This window comes from Oryctolagus cuniculus, chromosome 9, assembly GCF_051225735.1.
Source record: "Oryctolagus cuniculus isolate XC-2025 breed Fujian yellow rabbit chromosome 9, ASM5122573v1, whole genome shotgun sequence".
In the NCBI taxonomy this organism is placed as follows: Eukaryota; Metazoa; Chordata; class Mammalia; order Lagomorpha; family Leporidae; genus Oryctolagus; species Oryctolagus cuniculus.
The window spans coordinates 15,421,837-15,446,635 of NC_142875.1; positions in this window are offsets into that span (position 1 = coordinate 15,421,837).

Genomic DNA, 24,799 nt, shown 5'->3' on the forward strand with positions numbered 1-24,799 from the left:
ATACCAAAATCTGGGGACGTTGAAGTCCTTTACACAAACTGGCGTAGAATTTGCATATAACCTATGTATGCCCTCCTATAGATTTTTTTTTTGACAGGCAGAGTGGACAGTGAGAGAGAGAGACAGAGAGAAAGGTCTTCCTTTGCCGTTGGTTTACCCTCCAATGGCCGCCGCGGCCAGCGCGCTGCGGCCGGCGCACCGCGCTGATCCGATGGCAGGAGCCAGGAGCCAGGTGCTTTTCCTGGTCTCCCATGGGGTGCAGGGCCCAAGCACCTGGGCCATCCTCCACTGCACTCCCTGGCCACAGCAGAGAGCTGGCCTGCAAGAGGGGCAACCGGGACAGAATCTGGCGCCCCGACCGGGACTAGAACCCGGTGTGCCAGCGCCGCTAGGCGGAGGATTAGCCTAGTGAGCCGCGGCGCCGGCCCCTCCTATAGATTTTAAATAATCTCCAGATTACTTATGATACACAATACAATGTAAATTCTATGTGAATACTTGTCACACAATAGTTTTTAGTGAAAAATGATGAGAAAAAAAGTGTCCATGTTCAGAACAGATACTGTTTTTGAGTGCTTTTGATCCTTGACTAGTTCAGTCCACAGCTCTGGAACCCATGGAGATAGAGGACAAACCATACTCATTTACAGGTAGACTTCAAAATTTTGAACATAAAAAGAAAGATACAGGATATCACATTATTTTCATTAATAAAATATTGCACAAAGCAATGCTCTTTTCCTGGAAGCAAACATGTATGTGTAATTTCTTTGCATAGTTTAGAAAATGTCATTAAATTCATGACAAAGGCTACCTTTGGTGAGGGAAGGACAACATTCAGACTGAAAATAGAGAGCAAAATGGACTTCAGCATCATCCTTAATGCTTTATTATATTGCCTTTTAATAAAATATCTGAGTCAAATATGTTAACAACTTCCTATTCTGGGAGGGAGATTTGTACATTTATAATATGCTATTTGTACTCCTCCACATTTTTTAACTTACCAAGAAAAACAACACAGTAAGGTGACTGTACTTTCAGTAAATTATGTCTGTGTGTTACCCAGATATCCACTTCAGTTATATTGAGAAAGTGGGAGTGTGAAACTCTACCATCTGCTAAAGAAATTTTGACATCCATGCATAGCAGAGAAACACGAAAGATTGACTTTAAGACCAATGACTGAGCAAAGATACTTGACAATAGTTAGAGAATTTATGAAGTAACCAGTCCTGGAAACAAAAATCACATTTTATGATGGAGTCAGAAGGATCCTAGAAATCATCAAGGTTAAATTATCAATGGTATTAAGCTTTCATACATGAATTTCCATTGATCTTTCTGCTGGGTGAGAATAAGTTATTTTAGCTGAATTAAACTTGTAAAAAGTGCAAGCTGTTCCAAGGGATCCTTCTGTATATTACAGGCTGTTATTATGGGATTAAAGTGTTAAGTGCAGGGAAGAACACAACATCTGAAAAATCTCAGCTTAAAAGGCTCTCCCTTGCTGGAAATGAATTGCTATCCTAACTCATCTTTTGTAGAGATCAAATTCATTAAAAAGCACTTGCCTGGCCATGAGGTTATTTCCTTCTGAACCTTTGTGCTGGAGACCTGCTGAGGATAGACTATGGTGAAAATTTCCTGAAGTGGGTGCGTGCTGTGTAAATACTTCCCTTGGTAAGTAATGCTGCAATTAATAAGTAATTGTGCAATCATGTAGTCATTTTTGCATTAAAATATCATCAATGTATTTATGCTCAAATTACAGTCATTGCTTTAAGGCAGACAAATCTACAAATTATATGTAACAATATTAATCTAGAAAGCTCATAGATATTAGAACTTCTATGTAAAATAATGTTTTTACTTTACTTATTATAAATGTTCATCCAGCTTTTGCTTGGTCTTTACCAAGTGCCAGATACTTTGTAAGGCACTGAAAATATAGAAATGAAAATTATATGTTCTACCTTTTAGGTAGTTGTCAAATATAAAGGAGAATAGATAGATAAACATATTTATAACTCAAAGATTTATTCAAAAATAATATATGAACAATTTTAAGTTCCATAAAAGTAGGATCAAGTTTTCCTTTTTTATAGTTTTATTTTAGGAACTTACCCTGATGCTGAAAGTGCTGAATATATTGAATAACTAGTTTGTTGTCTTTGTCTGGGGTACTACATGGGGAATCTTCAAAACGTTCATGGAAAATGCATACTATGAAAATGCAATGCATAGATTTCAAAATTTTTGCACCAAAACAAACTTATTTTTTTATTCAACTTTCAATGACTTTTTGCAATCCCTGCATAATACAATATGCTAACGGAGGTAACTTACAAACAACAGCAATTTGCTTCTGACTGTTCTAATGGGAATAGTTCAAGTTCAAGGCACCAGCAGATCCTGTGCTGGGGAGAGGTTACCTTCTATTCAAAGATGGCAGCCTTCTTGTTGGGTCCTCACGTGGCAGAGAGGGTGAAGGAGCTATTTCAGGCTGATTTTATAAGGACACTGATCCCATTCATGAGTGCAAATTCCTAATCAACCGCTAAGGACTCCGCCTCTGAAATCCCACCATAGTGGGGGTTAAATTTCAATATATGGGGGCTGGCGCTGTGGCATAGTGGGTGAAGGCTGCTGCCTGCAGTTCTAGCATCCCATTTGGATGGTGGTTCGAGTCCCAGCTGCTCCACTTCTGATCCAGCTCTCTTCAAAGGCCTGGGAAAGCAGTGGAAGATGGCCCAAGTCCTTGGGCCCCTGCACCTGCAGAAGAGACCCAGAAGAAGCTCTTGGCTCCTGGCTTCAGATCAGCACAGCTCCAGCTGTTGTGGTAATCCAGGGAGTAAACCAGCGGGTGGAAGACCTGTCTCTCTCTCTTGGCCTCTGCCTTTCTGTAACTCTGACCCCACATAAATAGAATTTTTTAAAAAATTTCAATATGTGAATTTGGGGGCACAAACCCTCAGACCACAGAATTTATTAATGAGCAAAAACACCACAGAAAACAATGACAACAGAAGCCATTTTTTTTTAAATTAGCTATTGTCATGGGCAATTGGCTAATCAAAAAAAAGTTTACTTGAAGTGACTAGTTAAAGAAAAGAAAACATGGAAATATCAATCATTAAAAAAGATACATCCTAGGTCTGCATTGTGGGGCATAGGCTAACGCTGCCACTTACATGTTGGCATCCCATATGGGTGCCAGTTTGAGTCCCTGCTTCTTCACTTCCATTCCAGCTCCCTGCTGATGGCCTGGAAAAACAGCAGAAGATGACCCAATTCCTTGGGCCCCTACCACCCAATGAAGATCCTGATGAAGCTCCTGGCTTCAGCCTAGCCCAGCACTGGCTGTTGTGACCATCTGGGGAGTAAACCAGTGGACAGAAGATCTCTCTCTCCCTCCCTCTCTCTTTATCTGTGTTTCTGTGTGTGTCTCCCTCACTCTCTGCTACTTTGACTTTCAAATAAATAAATAAATCTTTTTTATAAAAGAGAGACACTACTTTTCATTTTGTTTATCTTTGAAGAAAGAGCCAAACATTTTCTGGGTGTTGGAGCTTCCACAGATTGGGAACTGAAGCTCTCCTTGTGTAAACAATGTTTATAATGTAAAGGTATCTCCTACAATTCAGTTTCAATGTATCTACAGAGTGGTAAACCAAGCACACCCTTAGAAAGCACCAGCACTGTCTATCTTTCTAGATTTTTCATTGTTTGCCCCACAGATCATCCCTACTTTGTGTAGCTTCTGCACATTGAAAATTTTACGTTCATTGAGTCATCTCAAAGGAGCATTCAAATTAGCTCTCAAGGAAATGTATCTCTTGGCCGTGCACATTTTCTTGGTTGATGTAAGTTTTAATTAAATTATATGATTATAACAACATGAACCACTGGCATTGTGGTTGGAGGTGATTATTGATTAGCCACATTGATTTACAGGGAAATTCAGGCGTAGTGTTGAAGAAATTCCTTCTAGAAGCTTGCCTGGGTGCTGGGCAAAGTTGTGAAGCAAAGGGAGATGGCTGGCTAAAGTAGACTCTGGCAGTAGAAATTGTTAAGAGAGGTCATTCAGTGTCAAAAGAGTGAATGTGAAACCAAGTTTAAAAGGCAGATTTACTCAGTGGACTGACGAGAAAGAAAACTCTTTCAGACAAGGGGCCAACTGCAAAATCAAAGATTTTCAGTAGGACTACGTTTAAGCAGAAACTGGCTTATTGTGATACAACCTTACAAGGATTCCTTTGAACAGTAATTGCTTTTTCCAAGAGAGATATACACAGGAATATTAACTAGTCAGTACTAAGGTGATTAACTGAGACAATGCATTTGCTGTTTGGATGGACCTATTGCTGAGTATACTCTCTGTAAGGTTACATTTGATTTCGCATGGGCATAAAATACAAGAAGGAAAGAGAAAGAAAGGACAAGAGGAAGGAAGGAGAATACATAAACTTGTTCACAGTAAAAACTTTCATAGGAATGACTGTGACTGACATGACTCCAATGCCATGGGGAGTTTAGGAATCCTCCACTCCATTAAAATTGAAAGAGCAACTTAAGAAATCATCTTATTTGTTGTTCATGTAATATTCATCACATATATGCACACAGAGATGCAATCCCTTTTACAAGTACCATTTTGTTTTAAAATATGAATCTAAGGTCAATCGCAAAGTCATAATTTCAATATTATTATATTGAAAAATTATAAATTATCATTATATTCCAATAACATACCTAAATTTCCAACAACTATTTTTCCAGAAAAAAAATAGCGTTTCAGAAGAAGACCCATAAGAATAATAGAATTATTACCAAATTATTAAAGGCTATAAAAGAGTAAAGATCATTACTTAAACTGATTTTTCCCCTGTAATTGCAAAGTAATAATTTTGCATTTCATGAGGTGAGTAAAACCTTACTGTGTACATTGCTCAATTTTTTAAAGATTTTTTCCAGTAAATTCTTCTCTTCAGTTGCTTAAATTCTTCTGCTAGAAACCTTTCTAATGTTTCAAAGCACCTAGTTTTTATAGTGGGTTTTTAGCCGGCCTATTTTAGACTGCACAGAAATATTTGCAAAAAAACCATGGAAACAAACAGAAGACTAGATCAGAGACACAAATCTTCATTAAATAGTCATTTTTGCTTTTAGAATTCCCTTATTGCAACTGGAAAAGATGTTTTAATGTGTTCTTTAATTATTTACAGGCAAATACACATTTTAGCTTAATTTGTATCAAAGCAAGTAAGGCATGTGCTTTTTAAACTCAAAATTTCCTATGAGAGTCATAAGGAAAGCAAAGATCTTCTGTCTTGTCCATGTTTATCCCCACTTTCAATCTTTTTTAGCTTTATTTTGGAAATTTTCCTCATGTCTTAAAATAATGGTCCCATAAAGCTATTTATTTATTAAAAATGCTAGATATCTATGGATTATTACCTAAAAATAATGAGAATTGGTTTTTCCCCACCTCTCCTGTTTCCCCCAAATGCCTATGTCATAAGTAGTTGTTAGGTCAGTATTCATGGCTTCTATCATTACAACATAGACACATAACTCACAAGTGAGCCACATTATGCAATTCTCATAACTCTTTGGAAATCTTTTTGTTTTCCTGAGTTAATAAATGTCTTTTCGTTTCCCTTCATTTTTTGCTTGCCAAGTTGGCTACGTCTGCCTTTCCTATGTTTTTGCTTTAAAGGTAAATACAGCCAAACTCCCCTGCCCAGACCCCATTACTTCTCTTTGGAGACTGCCTGTTGGGTCTTCTATGTCTCTGCTCCACGACTGAGGCCATGTTCTTCATCAGCTATGCGCTCTCCACTGGGACTTCCATTCATCCCTGTCTTGGTGAATTTGCCCCTCTCTCCTGCCTTGAACACTGCTCCTTGTGTCCCATGTCTTCTTTTCTCAGTGCACTCTCTTGCTTAGGGGAGGGGACACATAATTTCTCTCGCTGAAAAAGGTACACAAGAAATCAGAATGATGAGCCATCGAGTAGGAAAATAATTGTGTTCTATCTGCACTCATTTTGTCCAGGTTGATTGTGGATGGGATTTCATGACAGAAGCTATTTCCTCCAGCGATTGAAGGCATGACTTCATTGTATCCCAACTTCACTGCTGTTAGGAATCCTTTTTTTTTTTTTTTTTTGGATGTACCTAATTTTGCTTTTTCTTCTTGTTAACTTTTGGATTTAAAAAGCAATACACCAGGCGTTCTGACATTTCCAGTGCTGTGCATTGGTAAGGCGTAATTTCTTCATTGCTTGCGGGTACTCACTGACCCCTGTGAGCCCACTTTCTTTTTAACACCTTCCCCGCCACTCTGTCTTTTCCCTCTGTGGTTACTGAACATCACATATCCGCTTATCACTTAGAAATGCATAAGATTACCAATAAATGAGAATTTTAAATTTAGATTTTCCCTACACAACAGGAAATGTGGATAGAGGCAATTGGTAACACAAATTCAGAGGCTCAACGATGAACAGGGCTTATGGTTGTTAAGATTCTTAGATTTCTATTTACCTGCACAAATTTACGGATAAAATGCCATCACAGCTGCTCTCCATGCTGGGAAAAGGGAAGCAGAGGGGCCACAAAGTGGCACAATGGCTTAAGCCACTGCCTGGGGCACTGACATCCCATATCACATATCCGCTTCCAATTCAGCTTCCTGCTAATGTGCTTGAAAAGGCAGCAGATAATGGCCCAAGTACATGGGCCACTGCCACACATATGGGAGACCAGGATGGAGTTCCTGACTTCTGGCTCATGGCTTCAGCCTGGTCTAGACCCCACTGTTTGGGGAGTGAATCAGCTTTCTTTCTGTCTCTCCCTCTCTCTTGCTTGCTTGCTCTGCTTTCTAATAAATAAATGAATCCCTTTAAAGAGACAGGAAATCTAAATGGATGAAGGACCATGCTGGCCAAATCTGTCTCATTTAATTTTAAAACAACATCCCACGCAGGCAGTCCTATAGGGCAGACTTCCAGGACAGCATCATATGGCTCACTATGCCAAGCAGTGAGATTGCCACTAATGGTCAGGACCAATCATAGTGCATGGGTAGGGCTTGTCAATTGCACAGTGCTGTGCTGGCCCCTCTTGGCTGGGAGCTTCAGTAGCACCTAACCATCTCTTCATTGAAGGCTATGCATTTCTCTAATAGTGAAGCGTATGGGCCCATTCTGGGGCTCATAAGAGAAAGGTGATATAGGAAAAGGAAAGGTGGGAAAAAGCTGGTGAGGGGAGCAGAGTGGGGTCAAGCAGGACATTGTGCTAGGAGATGATGGAAATGCAAACAGGGTGGCAACCCCATCCTCAGGATGTGCCTACTTGAGTGGGAGAAAGCTTGATAAACTGTAGTGCTCAAAAACTAGAGATGATGTGTTCACTTGCATTATCTTCACCTAAGAGTCCTCAAAGAGAAGGCAACGTTCCAAGACTCTAGTTCCCCAGCAGAACCGCTGCTTTACAAGGCCAGGGTGGTGACGAGGTGTTCTTATCTCTGTGGCAAAATGATGGCCAAGTGTCCATGCCAATTCCCAGTGCCTAGTGGTGGACCCAAGTATTTGCAAGGCTTCATCATGAATTTGGAGGAATTGTTTGATCAGAGCTCAGTTATTCTGGCATCAGAGAGTCGGCTCTCTGGACGGGGACAGAGAGATTTGAGAGAGATTTGAGGAACAACACAGCTATCAGGTCTGGAGAGCCTGCCTCAGACTCCTTTTCTTGCAAGTATAGGACATCCCTAGCTGATGAATACTGGGCCTCAAATATCTATATATGTCAATTCATTTAAATTTTCTGAAAATATAAGATTAGAGACAGAAACAATTTATCTTAGGGCTAAATCATTTCTTTATTAAACAATTCTAGATTTAAGTAAATATAGAGAACTTCAGTTTCACAGATGATGAAACAGACAGATTTCTTCATTGTCAATTAAAGCATTCACAAGTGCATATTTTAAAGAAAATAAATAAATGTTCTATATAATAAAGCCTAAGTTTTACCAAGGCAAAAGAATCACCTTCTATCAAGCATTTCTTCATTGAGAAGTCAGTTGAATAAATGAAGGTACATTTGTAGTAGCACAAAATTGTAGGCTGGGTCAAGCAGAAGTTGGGATTTCCTGCTTTATTCACAGAGATTTATTATCTGGTGATGCACCACATAATGACCTCATATATGAAGGTGTGTGGCATGCAGCCTGGTGTGTGACAATGACATCATCTAGGTTCACGTAAGTACATTCTCTGATACGCAATTAAATCTCCTAATGAAGAATCACTTCTCAGGACAAAACTTATACCTTAATTCATACAGATGGATAAATCGCTTCTCAGCCTTTTGGCTAAGGTCAAGTGTGTATAGAGATGGGTATGTAATAGACATATATATATATATATATATATATGCTTGTATAACATCTTTATTTTCAGTTAACATTTAATATATATTTGTATTTTGTTATTTATGTGTATTTACTTATTTTTATTTATTGAAAGGCAGAGAGAGAGAGTGTGTGTCTGTGTATGAGAGAGAGAAAGAGAGAGATTGATCTTCATCTATTGGTTCACTTCACAAATGTTCTCAGACAGCCACGGCTGGGCAAAGCCAAAGTCAATAGCTAGGAACTCCATCTAAGTCTCACATTTGGGTGGCAGGGATGCAACTACTTGAGCCACCACTTGCATATTAGCAGGAACCTGGGTTGGAATCAGAGACAGGACTCAATCCCAGGCACTCAGATATAGGATCTGGGTGATCCAAGAGGCTGTTTAATCTACTGTGCTACAACTCTATTTTTGTATTTTAAAGTTGAATATAATTCTATAATGAAATTCATCATGGAAGGCTTTATTGGTGGAAAAAATACCAGTTTGCCTAAAAGTTAAAGGAATGGAAATATTTGGTGAGCTTAAGAGTTTAGGGCCCACATAGGGTACCTGGAATTTGTACTCTAGGAGACGGGGTGAGAGGTACTCTCTGGAATTTGCATTCTAGGACATAGGGTGAGGGATGCACTGAAGGGCCACATCAAGGTTCAGACCACATCAGATTTATACTCGAGATTGAAGAAGTTGATGACCATGTGGGAATGGACTCAAAGGAAGCCAGGAGACATCAGAGAAACCCACTCTACGAGAGAGTCTGTAAGGACAAGTGAGTGGAATATATTTGGGAAATATTTGGAATACAATTCACAAGACCTAGAGATTGTAGAGAGAGAGTAAAGGATAGGAAGTGTCAAGATCTCTGGGGGGAGAGTCAAAATGGCAGAATAGGGAGGAGCTTACTGCTCTATTCTAGGAGAAGATAGTTAAAAAAAAAAAAAAGTGGAGAGACTGTAGTCTCAGGGAAGACTTTGGGAGAAAATGGCAGAGGAAACTCCATGCAAATTAGAGGAATACTGTGGACCTACAGGGAGTATAGGGAGGGTGTGGATGCAAACAACTCAGGACCCCAGCAGCCAAGAGCCTCAGCACCAGCTTTGGAGTGCGGTTAGATCAGACTGCAACAGCCCAAGCCACTGGTGATAAAGCTGTGGGAATAGCCTGGTATGCAGCAACATTTGCAAATCAATCGATGTGATACATCACATTAACCAATAGAAGAATAAAAGCTATATAATTATCCCAATAGATGCAGAGAAATAATTTAATGAAATATAACATCTTAGGGCTGGTGCTGTGATGCAGCAGGTTAAAGCCTCAGCCTGCAGCGCCGGCATCCCATATGGGTGCTGGTTCAAGTCCCAGCTGCTTCACTTCCAATCACTCTCTGCTATGCCCTGGGAAAGCAGTGGAAGATGGCCCAAGTCCTTGGGCCCCTGCACCCACATGGAAGTCCTGGAAGAAGCTCTTGGATCCTAGCTTCAGATCAACTCTGCTCTGGACATTGTGGTCATTTGGGGAGTGAACAAGCAGAATGGAAGACCGCTCTCTCTCTCTCTCTTTGTTTCTCCCTTTCTCTGTAACTCTTTCAAATAAATTAATAATAATCCTTAAAAGAAATACAACACCATTTCATGAAGAAAAAATTAAACAAATTGGGTATAGAAGGAACATTCCTCAATACAATCAGTCAATTTATGACAAACCTCCAGCCAGCATCCTATTGAATGGGGAAAAGTTGGAAGCATTCCCACTGAGATCCAGAACCAGACAAGGATGTCCACTGTCACCATTGCTATTCAATATAGTCCTTGAAGTTTTAGCTAGATCCATTAGGCAAGAAAGAGAAATCAAAGTGATACAAATTGAAAAGGAGAGTCAAACTATCCCTATTTGCAGATGACATGATTCTATATATAAGGGATCCAAAAGACTCCACCAAGATACTACTGGAACTCAAAAACACGTTCAGTGAAGTGGTAGGATATAATATCAACACACAAAATATCAATAGCCTTTGTATACACAGACAATGCCATGGCTGAAGGAAGACTTCTTAGATCAATCCCATTCATAATAGCTACAAAAAATCAAATAACTTGGAATAAATTTAACCAAGGGTGTCAAAATCTGTGTTATGAAAATTGCAAAACATTAAAGAAAGAAATAAAAGAAGACACAAAAAATGGAAAAATCTTCCATGCTCATGGATTGGAAGAATCAATATCATCAAAATGTCTATACTACCTATAGCAATTTACAGATTCAGTGAGATACCAATTGAAATACCAAGAACATTCTTCTCAGATATAGAAAAATAATGCTGAAATCCATATAGAAACACAGGAGACCCTGAAGAGCTAAAGCAACTTTATACCACAAAAACAAAGCCAGAGGCATCACAATATCAGATTTAAAGACATACTACAGAGTAGTTATAATCAAAACAGCCTGTACTGGTACAAAAACAGATGGATAGACCAATGGAACAAAATAGAAACAACAGAAATCAACTCACACATCTACAGTCAATTTATCTTTGACAAAGGAGCTAAAATCCCTAGAGCAAGAACCATCTTTTCAACAAATAGTGCTGGGAAAACTGTATTTCCACATGCAGCAATATTAAGCAAGATCCCTATCTGGCATGATACATAAAATTCCACTCAAAATGCATCAAAGACTTGAATCTATTAATCAGTGTGATCATATTATTAGAGAACATTGGGGAAACTGTGCAAGACATCAGCATAGGCAAAGAGTTCCTGCAAAAGACCCCACAGGCACAGGCGGTCAAAGCCAAAATTGACAAATGAGATTACATCAAATTGAGAAGCTTCTGCACTGCAAAAAAACACTCAGCAAAAGTGAAAGTGGTCTGCAACTCATGAAGGATTAATAACCAGAATATCTGAAGTGATCAAGAAACTCCACAACAACAAAACAAACAACCCAGTCAATAAGTGGGCCAGGGACTTTTTAAAACTTTCATTTAATAAGTATAAATTTCCAAAGAACAACTTTTGGATTATAGCAGCTTTTCCCCCCATAACCTCCTACCAACAACCATCCCATCTCCCACTCCCTCTCCCATCCCATTCTTCATCAAGATTCATTTTCAATTATCTTTAGGTACAGAAGAACAACTTAGTATATACTAAGTAAAGATTTCAACAGACTGCACCCACACAGACACACAAAGTATAGAGTACTGTTTGAGTAGTAGTTTTACCGTTAATTCACAGGTACAATGCATTAAGGACAGAGATCCTACATGGGGAGTAAGTGCACAGTGACTCCTGTTGTTGATTTAACAATTGACACTCTTATTTTTAATGTCAGTAATTACCCGAGCCTCTTGTCATGAGCAGCCAAGGCTAAGGAAGCCTCTTGAGTTCACCAGCTCCAATCTTATTTAGACAAGGCCATAGTCAAAGTGGAAGTTCTCTCCTCCCTTCAGAGAAAGGTACCTCCTTCTTTGATGGCCTGCTCTTTCCACTTTTCCACTGCGGTCTCACAGAGATCTTTCATTTAAGTCCTTTTTTTTTTATTTTGCAACAGTGTCTTGACTTTCCATGCCTGAGAAACTATCATGGGCTTTTTAGCCAGTTTCAAATGCCTTAAGGGCTGATTCTGAGGCCAGAGTGCTGTTTAGGACATCTGTCATTCTAGGAGTCTGCTGTGTATCCCACTTCCCATGTTGGATCATTCTCTCCTTTTTAATTCTATCAGTTAGTATTAGCAGACACTAGTCTTGTTTAGGTGATCCCTTTGACACTTAATCCTATCATTATCAACAATTATGAACAGAAACCGATCACTTTGACTAGAAGATGGCATTGGTACATGCCACCTTGATGGGATTGAATTGGAATCCCCTGGCACATTTCTAGCTTTACCAATGGGGTAAGTCCAATTGAGCATGTGTCAAACTGTACATCTTCTCCCTCTCTTATTCCCACTCTTATATTTAACAGGGAGCACTTTTCAGTTAAATTTAAACAGCTAAGAATAATTGTGTGTTAATTAAAGAGTTCAACCAATGGTATTAAGTAGAACAAAAAATACTGAAAATAATAATGTAGTAAGTTGTTCCTTGACAGTCAGGACAAGGGCTGATCAAGTCATTGTTTCTCAGAGTGTCTGTTTCACTTCAACAGGTTTCCTTTTAGGTGATCAGTTAGTTGTCATTGATCAGGGAGAACATATGATATTTGTTCCTTTGGGACTGGCTTATTTCACTCAGCATGATGTTTTCCAGAGTCCTCCATTTTGTTGCAAATGACGAGATTTCATTATTTTTACTATTGTATAGTATTATATACAGTACATATCCCATAATTTCTTTTTTTAAAGATTAATTTATTTTACTAGAAAGTCAGAGTTACACAGAGAGAAGAGAGGCAGAGAGAGCGAGAGAGGTCTTCCATCCACTGGTTCACTCCCCAATTGGCTGCAATGGCTAGAACTGTGCCAATCCGAAGCCAGGAGCCAGGAGCTTCTTCCGGGTCTCCCACATGGGTTCAGGGGCCCAAGGACTTGAGCCATCTTCTACTGTTATCCCAGGCCATAGCAGAGAGCTGGATGGGAAGTGGAGCAGACAGGATTCTAACTGGCGCCCATATGGGATGCCGGCACTTCAGGCCAGGATGTTAACCTGCTGTACCATATTGCTGGCCCTTTTTTCTTTCTTTTTTAAAGATTCTTTTATTTATTTTTTGAGAGATAGAGGGATAGAGAGAGAGAGAGAAGGCTTCCATCCACTGGTTCATTCCCCAGATGGCTGCCAACGGCTGGAGCTGCCCAATCCGGAGACAGGAGCCACGCGCTTCCTCTGGTTTCCCATGCGGGTGCAGGGACCCAAGGACTTGGGCCATCTTCTACTGCTCTCCCAGGCCATAGCAGAGAGCTGGATTGGAAGAGGAGCAGCCGGGACTAGAACCAGCACCCATATGGGATGCCAGCGCCTCAGGTGAAGGATTAACCTAGGGCGCCACCATATCCCATAATTTCTTTATCCAGTCTTCTGTTGATGGGCATTTAGGTTGATTCCAGGTCTTAGCTATTGTGAATTGAGCTTCAATAAACATTAAGGTGCAGACAGCTTTTTTGTTTGCCAATTTAATTTAATTTGGGTAAATTCCAAGGAGTGGGATGATTGGGTCATGAGGTAGGGCTATATTTAGGTTTCTGAGGAATCACCAAACTGTCTTCCATAGTGGCTTCACTAGTTTGCATTCCCACCAACAGTGCATTTGTGTCCCTTTTTCCCCACATCCTCACCAGCTTCTGTTGTTAGTTGATTTCTGTATGTGAGCCATTCTAACCAGGGTGAGGTAAAACCTCATTGTGGTTTTCATTTGCATTTCCCTGATGGCTAGTGATCCTGAACATTTTTTCATGTGTCTGTTGGCCATTTGGATTTCCTCTTTTGAAAAATGTCTATTGAGGTCCTTGGCCCATCTCTTAAGTGGGTTGTTTGTTTTGTTGTTGTGGTGTTTCTTGATCTCTTTGTAGATTCTGGTTATTAATCCTTTATCAGTTGCATAATTTACAAGTTTTTTTTCCCATTCTGTCGGTTGCCTCTTCACTTTCCTGACTGTTTCTTTTGCAGTACAGAAACTTCTCAATTTGGTGTAATCCCAATTTTTAATTTTGACTTTGACTGTCTGTGCCTCTGGGCCAGTGCCATGGTGCTGTGGGTTAATCCTCCACCTGTGGCGTTGACATCCCATGTAGGCAACGATTCTAGTCCTGGTTGCTCCTCTTCAGATCCAGCTCTCTGCTATGGGCTGGGAGAGCAGTAGAAGATGGCCCAAGTCTTTGGGCTCCTGCACCCACATGGGAGACTGAGAGGAGGTGCCTGGCTCCTGGCTTTGGATCAGCGCAGCTCCGGCTGTTGTGGTCAACTGGGGAGTGAACCAATGGAAGGAAGACCTTTCTCTCTGTCTCTCCCTCTCACTGTCTGTAACTCTACCTCTCACATCAAATAACTAAAATATTTTTAAAAATGTTTTGAATTCAGATGCCAAAAGGAAATCAAATTAGGAATGTTGAGCAAAGACGTGGAGTTTGCAGTAGAAGTTTATTTATAAATATTTGGGTGAAATACCCACATACATGCACCTGCACACATACACACAAATCCTTATCCACAGCCTCACGTATCTATGTATCTACCCATGAATATATAGTTATTTAAATACTTATATATAAATAAATTTATCAGTAAGAATTATGATATAACCTTATCTGAGAATTGAGTTCATGTTTAATTTTTTACTTCATTTGTGATAGAAGTAACTATATGTCTGTAGCTTAATTGATGTGTAGATATTTCATGGATCTAACATACATAACAATTTTCTAAAGCATTTTAATATATTCTATATATTTGAAATGGTTAATTCTGGGAAGCCACAGGAGTTAAAAATTTGTCTCATTATTATTTTTTGACAGGTAGGGTGGACAGTGAGAGAGAGAGAGACAGAGAGAAAGGTCTTCCTTTTGCCGTTGGTTCACCCTCCAATGGCTGCCGCAGCCGGTGCACCGCGCTGATCCGATGGCAGGAGCCAGGTGCTTCTCCTGGTATCCCATGGGGTGCAGGGCCCAAGCACTTGGGCCATCCTCCACTGCACTCCCTGGCCACAGCAGAGAGCTGGCCTGGAAGAGGGGCAATCGGGACAGAATCTGGTGCCCCAACGGGGACTAGAACCCGGTGTGCCAGCACTGCAAGGCGGAGGATTAGCCTGGTGAGCCGCGGCGCTGGCCTTTGTCGCATTATTTATGAAATACTATATTTCAATATTTTGCCTAATTCTTAGCTTAAATGCAGGCATAAAAGATGAGAAATTCATGCAAAAACAGAGAAGGGAAGAAGAATGCAAAACCATGTGATACAACTCTGTTGGATATCGTGAGAATGTAGACTAGGAATCAGAGCTTTATTCTCATCCATCAAGGCTTCCCCCAGAATGTGGTAACTTGGAGTCTACACTTTGCACTTAGTTAAAATTGGGGAGCAATTTTCAGTTGCCATGTTATGCAAATTGTTTTAAAAAGCAAGGTAGTTTTGTCTGACAAGCACATTTTCTGTACAGGGTACAGGGTCATAGTTATTGTTACCCTCTAAGGGAGAACAGATCAGACCCCTCATCAGTATAGAAGTCAAGTCACCTTGACATAAAACTGCCTCTTTCAAGTTTCCTCCTTATCACCAGCATGAGACAAATGACAATTATGTTGTATCCCCATCTTGTGGCAAGGATAGGTAACACCAGGCATAAAGAAGTAGAAGCCCCATTGGAAATAGATTTTGTTCATTATCAACCTCAATTTTGTCATCAAAATAATCCCCTTCCACCAACCCCCTCACCTGACACTCACAACACTGCACACGCATGTGTTTTTGCAAAAACACACAGCAATAGCTTTAATGATTGTTAATGACTTCACCTGTATTTTGAAAATTTATTTTTTTGAAAAATGTTTTATTTTATTTGAAAGACAGAAATATTCCATTACTCCTTCATGTCCCAAATTTCCCACAATAAATGAGGCCAGGCCTGGTCAAAGCCAGGAGCTCAGAACTCAGTCTGCATCCTCCATGTGAGTAGCAGGAATCCGACTACTTGTGCAATCACGGGCTGCCTCTCTGGAAGATGGAATTGGGAGTAGAGCTGGGATGTGAATCCAGGCACTCTGGTATGGGATGCAGGAATCTTAAGCATTGTCTTAACACTAGGTCAATACCTACTCCCTGAACGCTCCGTATTTATCCAGTGAATTGAACTTTAGAGCATGTGAAGTTTGCATCTTCTCAAAATCTGACTCCCTGACTTAAAAGAAATTGACATACAGGCAGCCATTTGGGTAAAGGATGAAATAAAGTTTAAGTTTGAACTCTTTAAGCATTTACCAACTACCTTGGTTGTTAGGCAACCCCCAGTCTTTCTCTGTCTGAGCCTCAGTCCATCACTGACACCAATCCAGGTGGTGATGGAGGCAGCACAGTCGCACACCTCCTCGTGGGCACATCATGGAGGTCTGTAGTCACGTGACAACCATATCCACTGATCGGTATAGTAAATAGAAAACAAAAACCTCACAGAATGGACCACTGTCTTTTGAGATAGATGTCAGAAATTTGGAAATGTAGATTGTTCATGATACCTGAGAGTCAGCATCTGTTTTGCTTGGACCCCTTGATGGTAGTGTTACTGACCCCAGGTTCTTGCAAATAGAACTAGCAAACAGAAATTGACAGGAGGTCAGTATGCAACCCAGACAAGGTTTATTGAGGTTGGGTGTGGAGGGACTTCTGCAATACAAGGCAGACAGCACAGTGGGAAGAGGTTCCCAAGAGGAGCTGTCCAGCCTGGGGTCCTGGCTCATACTCTCATACTCATCTACACACCCTTCCTCATTCTGTGCAGATGCTGTTGGGATTTTGGCATGAGCAACGTGACAATGCTACATATGACTGCTACCCCAGGAAGGTCACATATGGGTCACATTGGTCACAGGTTGGAGAAGTACCTAACTGGGCTGTGGGGTCTTTTGCAGGTTAGAGTCTGGATGTTCCATTCTCGTGATTGGTTTGGAGCTGGAGTTGGACACATGTCAGATTGGGAGAAGCCTAATTTTGTGAATCCTGTTTCTCTCCTGTCTCAGCATCTTCTAAGATTAATGAGATTGGCAGTGTCTGTGCTAATGAATCCAGAATTTCACAACAGTAATTCTCAGTGATTGATATGCATTGGGTTTTGTGGAGAATAGGTGGTTCAGGTGTAGGCAAGACAATAAAAATACAAATTGGTTATTTATAAGAGAAAATAGAAATGGCTGTTTTGTCACATAGACTGCAGAATAAAGTGCTGAAGGAAACTCTTTGCAGATGGTGGCTGTGCTGGGATTTTCCTATCTGTGCCAAGGATTACAACTATCATGAGGGGCTGGCGCTGTGACATAGTGGGTATAGCCACTGCCTGCAGTGCTGGCATCCCATATGGGTGCCAGTTTAAGTCCTGGCTGCTCCACTTCTGATCCAGCTCTCTGCTATGGCCCGGAAGAGCAGTAGAAGATGGCCCAAGTCCTTGCGCCCCTAAACCCACGTGGGAGACCTGGAAGAGGCTCCTGCCTCCTGGCTTCAGGTCAGCCCAGCCCTGGCCATTGTGGCCAGCTGGAGAGTGAACTAGTGGATGGAAGACCTCTTTCTGCCTCTGTCTCTCCTCTCTCTCTGTGTAATTCTGACTTACAAATAAATAAATAAATCTTTAAAAATATCATCAAACATTTATGTTAATATATGTCAGAATTACAGAGACAGAGGGAGAGACAGAGAGAGAGAGAACGAACCTTCCACCTGCTAGTTCACTCCCCAAATGGCTGCAACAGCCAGGGCTGGGCCAGGATGAATCTTGGAGCCAGAAGCTTCTCTGGGTCTCCCACATAGGTGCAGGGGCCCAACCACCTGGGCCATATTCCGCTGCCTTCCCAGGCACATTAGCAGCGAGCTGAATTGGAAGTGGACCAGCCAGGACTTGAACTGCTGTCCATATGGGATGCCGGCATTGCAGGAGGTAGCTTAACCCACTATGTCACAGCGTCAGCCCCCAAAACCTGTTTTACCTTCACTGCTTTAAAAATCCTCACTTGATTGCCTGCTTTAGAAAGTGGACTAGTGACAGTCTGGAGAGACTATTTAAGTCATAAAAATGGTCCTATACTCATGTTTTCAAAGTGCACAGAAATAATTTGATACTTTCCATGGTTTCCTGTGTGTTATGGCCTATATTATTATTTTAAGTCTTAAATATTCTTATTTTTCAATAGTCTTTTGAGACACTATTCTCTAGCTAGACAACAAAATGGCTTTGAAAGGTGTTAAAATTTTTTCCCTTTATTTCACCATAAAGCTAATAAACATTCAATACTAAAAATGCAAACATTGATAAAGAGAAAAGCGAAACTATTCCTTATGAAGAGTGAATAGTAGACACAGTGCATCATTCATAGCTTGGCGACTAATGCGCAATTTAATAGCTGCATCAAAACCCTGTGGGAATCACGGCACCTGCCACTAGAGGGCAGAAAAGCACAATTTTGTTATTGGGTCTTGGAAATGGGATTGAGGCTTCAACTGTTGTTTTTCTGACTTGACAAAGAAGCAAACAAACAAAAACCCTGAACAAATAACAAACTCACTCCAGGTAATTTCTTAAAATAAGAAGAAAGAAAAATTGGGCTGTGAGTTTCTTAGTTTAATTAAAGCCAATGGATAGTTTTATATGTTTTATGTGTATTCAGGTGAGCAAAACACAAGAATAATTTTCTGCCATTAAGTTTCTCTACTACTATGTTTTTTTTTTCATTTTAATTAATTACTGCTGTTGCCTATATTATTTTTGAGATTTTTACATGTAATGTTATCATTGACTTTTACTTTAACTGCATTATGTTCAAGGATATACTCTGCAACCTTCTGAAATTCTAACAAATTTAGATCTGCAAATGGTCTATGTGGGTGAAGAGTTTATTTTTCCTTTGAAAAGATGCATTGTTCTGCTATTGTAAGCCTAAGACAAGGTTAGTAACGTTGTTATATATAGTAATATATAGTATATTATATATATATATAATATATAGTCATGTTGTTAAAGTCTTCTTCTTTCTGGATCTATCATTTCCTCAGAAGGGGCCTGAAGTCTTGAATTTTATAAATTACTTCTTAATCTCTTTGGCCTTCTGCCACTTTTGTTTCATGTGTTTGGAAGCAAGTTCATCTCTTTCAAGTTCAGCTCTCCACATAACTCAGAACACGATTCTGCTAAGCTTTCTGTCATTTTCTAAGGAAAATCTCCTTTCCTCTAATTTCCAAGAACTTTTTACTCCTTTGCTTCTGAGTCCTCACCAGCAGTGCCTTTAACGTTCAAGTTCCCCTCAACAGTCTGTTTATCATGATCAAGGTGTTCCCTAAGACTATGCGGGAAGAACTCGTCATTTCTTTCTGAGCCCTCTGCAGGAGTCTTAGCAGCTCCATTTCTTCTAACAGTCTTTTCAAGCACTCGAAGCTTCTTGGCCATGTTATGCAAAATTCTCCCACCCTTGGTCATTACCTGTGCTAAAGGCACTACTACACTTGTAGTATTTCTTGTAGCAGGACCTCACTGCTGGGAATCAAAATCTGTATTAATTTTCTATCTTTACTATAATCGTTAATTACAAACTTACAGGCTTAAAACAACACAAATTTATTACCTAATAATTCTGAAAGTCATAAAGCTTAAATCAGTTGTATTGAGCTAAAAAGAAGGAGTCCATGAGGCTACATTTTTCTGGAGGCTTTAGTAATGAATTCATTTTTTCACTTCTTTCTAGCTCATAGATACTTTCTGCCATGCTTTGGCTAATGTGCCACATATTAACCTCTGCTTCTGTCATCATATCTTCTTCTCAGATGCTAACTCTGCTGCCTCCATCTTATAAACATTTTAATGATTTTATTGGGCCCAACCGGAAAATACAGAATAATCTCCCCATCTCTTTATGTGTAATCACATCCGCAAAGTCTTTTTTTACCTTAAAACGGAGCACATCCATAGGTTCCAGAATGAAGACAGGGATGCCTCTGGAGGTCATTACACTATCCAACCCAAATACTTGTAACAAGAATAATATTTTATCTACTGCAACCAATTCTCTATTGGCTTGTTTATATTAATTTTATTATTTATCTTTTCATTTATTTGTTTTTAACTTTTCTATGTCATTTTATCCCGAGTGTGTCTTTTGCATATATCTTTCTTACTCTTTTAGAAAATTCTTTTGAAATTTCTTTTTCTGTGTAGATACATTTAGTATGTTTTTCCAGATTTGTTTATTTTTAAGGACATCAAATGTAGGTGTTCTTCCCTGTTTAGTTTCTCCTAGGCTGTTCTCTTCTTTTGTAGAGATTCTCCTAGGCTATTATCTTTGCTTGTAAAGATCATGGAAATGTTCAAAGTAGAGAAAGTTTTACAGGCTAGGGAATTTTTTATCCATCTTTTCAAAAAGACTAAGTGTGTGGCAATTATCTGGAAAACTGACTCTCTTCCAGATGTCTGTGCTTTTATTCTGGTATTGAATTTGTATTCTTGATTTTAACTTCCATGTCCTAGATTTCAAATTCACTAGAACAGTGAATCATAGACCCACTGGAACAAGGAATAAAAATTCCAAGGAAGACATATCTCAAGTAGTTGAGAATAACATAGCAGGTCATTTATGTTAATGGTTTATCACCTATATGTAATATATTGTGGTACTAGCTATGTTTGGCTTAGTGAATGTCGGTCTTTGACAAGATGAAGGCTCACCTGTAGAAGTCATTCTTCTCTGTCCGTGGCAGATGGCACATGTGCAGAATTACTGCAATCAAGGGAAGATTCGTAGTCAATCTGTGTTGAACTGCTCTTCTCATAGCCAGAACTCTATTTTCTTGCTCCCATTATGAATCTCTGAACTGAGTGATAGGATTATGCAAGGTCTCCCATGGAAGGCAGACAACTTAATTCCAATAGCGTACAAACCATTGCTTCTTTCTTTAACTCCACCTCCCTTCAGGAGGTTGTGGTCACAAATTACATTTTGAAACATTGTGTGCTTATCAAAACAGACACATAATTCTTTTTTTTTTTTTTTGACAGGCAGAGTGGACAGTGAGAGAGAGACAGAGAGAGAAAGGTCTTCCTTTGCCGTTGGTTCACCCTCCAATGGCCGCCACTGCAGCCGGCGCACCGCGCTGATCCGATGGCAGGAGCCAGGATCCAGGTGCTTTTCCTGGTCTCCCATGGGGTGCAGGGCCCAAGCACCTGGGCCATCCTCCACTGCACTCCCTGGCCACAGCAGAGGGCTGGCCTGGAAGAGGGGCAACTGGGACAGAATCCGGCGCCCCGACCGGGACTAGAACCCGGTGTGCCAGCGCCGCAAGGTGGAGGATTAGCCTATTGAGCCACGGCGCCGGCGACACATAATTCTTGATTTATACAGATATCTCTTATATGAGATTGGAGAAAAGAGAGTTATAAGGAAAATTACACATTTTTACTATTTTTATAGTTATTTATGTAAATCCATGTGTTGATTGGCTAACTTTATTTCCACTTGCATCAGAAAAATATGTCTAATATCCTAAGTGATATGTTAGGTGTAAATATCTAAGCCAAAGTGGGAAGGAAGATATGAAGAGAGAGAAAACTGAAGAGTTCAGCAGTGATTTAAGGGTCACTTTGCCCACATTGTGAAGACTGGTGTCTAAAGAGGCAAGTGAGGAAACATTACAAAGCCAGGTAGGACCTAGCTGTTAGCATGAAGACCATGAACGTGATAGGGAGAACTAGGGAGTGGCACAGAGAGGGCGGATGAAAAACGATGCCTGTCAGAGTCTGTCTTGGGCAGGAAAGAGGATGAAGGAGGAGTAAAGTGAGGAGTTGAAAGCAGGAGACAGGGATCTAACGAGGAGGAGGTGGGTTTGAGCGAGCCGAGATGAAACAGTCTGTGGGACAAGCAGGTAGAGTATCCAGTGGGCATTCATTCAGTTACTCCTTAGTGTCTCACAGATATGTATTGTTCAGTTTCTGTGTGCCAGACAGGCTGCTAGGCATGGGGAACACAAATAGCACAACAAAATATACGCACGTTTCTTTCCCTTATGAAATTTAATGAAAAGGATCCAAACTATTTTTTTTCAGAAGACAAGTAGACATTATAAGAAATGACAGAATATAAAACAACTGTATGGGAGCTCTAAGTCCTCATTGGAGGGGCTCTGAAGAAAGTTGAGTGTCCAGGTAATATTCTCTGGAATAAGCTCTGTCTAACTTCAAAGCTAAGTAATGTGTAGAAGCTAGGTGGGTATGTAGTGTCACAGACAGGGAGCAGGGAAGGTGGAGTTGGGAGTGGGAGAAGCCCCATGATGAGTCTCCTTCAGACAAGGGAAAACATTGTGTGCAAAATTCTGGAGACACAAAATGTCTAAATGGATTTTTTAATAGGCAGAAATTAATATGACTGGAGCACAGGTTGTGAATAGGCAAGAAATAAAGAAATAACATTTAAAAAAAAAGTAAATGGGGACAGCCAAGATACAAAAGTTCTTATAAACCAAACTCTAAGCATTTGAGCTTCATTTTAAAAAGAGAAAAGCCATCACAATTTTCCTGGGGCTGAAGCCCTCAGGATGCAGTATTTTCAGAGCTAACCCTCAATAGTTCTGGGCAAATTGGGATGACTGGTCACCCTAAGAACCATTTGAAAGTTTTCTGTACAGGTTCTCAAGCATGACAAGGTTTGTGGATTGGGAAGACTTCTATGGAGAAAGAGCTAAACTAACACAATAATGAAAGCAAGATCCCTGGTGGTGGCCAAACTTGGGGGAGGAATGCTCAGCAGAGACAGGAAAAACTGGGTGTGTTTGCTAAATCTTAAGAAACACTATAATTGAGAAGACACAGTAATTTAATGAATCATGGTGTTTGAAGCAGGAGAAAGGCAATTGGGTTGATGGTGGTGGTATATCTAATTCTGGGGTATGAGAAGTAGTGTGGTTTTGTACAAGATGGGTTCTCTTGTGGACACGTTGACTTTGTATCATTGTCAGACAAAATGCAGACTATCTGCCTAATTTAGAATTTCAAAGAATAAATTAATGTTTAAATATGTCCCAAGTAGAAATACTTTTTAAATGTACACATTTATACTAAAAAAATCTTTGTTTATCTGAAATTCGATTTTAAATGTTTTTGATAACACGTGAGAACCAGGTGAGTCCTGCTGCGTGGATGGAGAGTAGGTTTATGCTGCCCATGGAGGAGCCCCTGCACACATTCCTCACCTGCCCCAAGGTGCTAGTATCAGAAATCCTCTGTGCTTCTTATAAAAGTAAGGAGAGGTCCTCTCCTCCCCTTCATATGATTTTTCACGTTCATGCCAAAGCAGTATGTTTGTCCTCAATGTCATATGAAGATTTCAGTAGAACAGCTCTCTTACTCCCCATCATCTTTATCTCAGTCTACATCAAACACTCAGTGTTAAGAGGCAAGAGTGACATTTGAGTCAGTGAAAATTTTTCAGCCACTACTAAATTTTTTTGTGTGTGTTTAGGAAACTCTAGTTAGGTCAAAACTATGCTGATTGATGAAACAGGCTTAATCTCTGATTGGCCAGAATTATTTTAAAGCTTTCTGTGCATATACTTACTGCTGATTTTGTGTTGTTCATTCTTTGAGTAACGTTTATGTGAGATTCCAACCAAGTAGATGATCAGGTTGGGCATTATGCAGAGCAAGTTTCAAATTCCAATTGCACAAGGGCACAAAACAAAAGGAATATAGACATGGATTCCTCTCAACCATGAAGGTATACAGCAGTGATGAGACACAGGGACTCCAGTGTGTGAAGTTGAGTTTGAGTCCCTGGGCAAGTAAATTAATTTCTTCATGACTCAGTTTTCTTATCTGTGAATTGGGAATACAGATAACAATACCTACCTTTCAGGGTCATCATGAAGATTAAATTAGCTAACATGCATAAATGCTTGACATATTCTAGGCATACAGTAAGGACTCTACAAAGTATTTAATATTATGTATTAATGTTCAATTTTTAAATATTACATTACTATTATGTACTATATTTACGTAACAATAGTAAATGTTTCACCTTAATCTTGAGTGATTATTCAGAGAAATTGTGGGAGAATAACAAAGAATCTTAGAATAGTTCTTCATAGTCAACTTAGTAGCAAAATAAATCTGCTAAGCAATTCTAAAACTTATAAATGTCTTTCCCAATTTAAATGCTACGTCAAAACACTCCAGTAGTCACTGCTTCTTCCATCAGAAAACATCTCTCTTGATTTTTCTGTAATTTCAAGGGCTAGTAAAAATAGAACAATTTGTGAAAACTTTCTGAAGCACAAACAAAAATATCTTTGGATGAGAGGCTAAACTAAGCTCAGGCTGCTAATTCCCTTGCATATCATGGCCAGCCCTGAAGATGCCAGAGTGAGATGTGAAATTGATAGAAGATGAGAATGCAACAAATGCAAAATTAAGAGACAAATGACTAAAAATATAACAGAGTGTATTAGTTTGCTTTTCGTTACTTTAACTAAAATACCCAAGAGGAGTGTTTTGGGAAGGAAAGTTTTCATTTCAGTTTAGAGTTTGGAGATTAAAGTTCAGGATTGGGTGATTCCATAGTGTGGCATCTGGTGGAAGCATTTTGTCATGGCGGATGTGAAGGAATGATCACGTGGTGAACCAGGAAGCAGAGTGAACAGCCGGAGAGAACTTGAACTCAAAATAATCAACCATCTTGTGAGAATCACTTTCT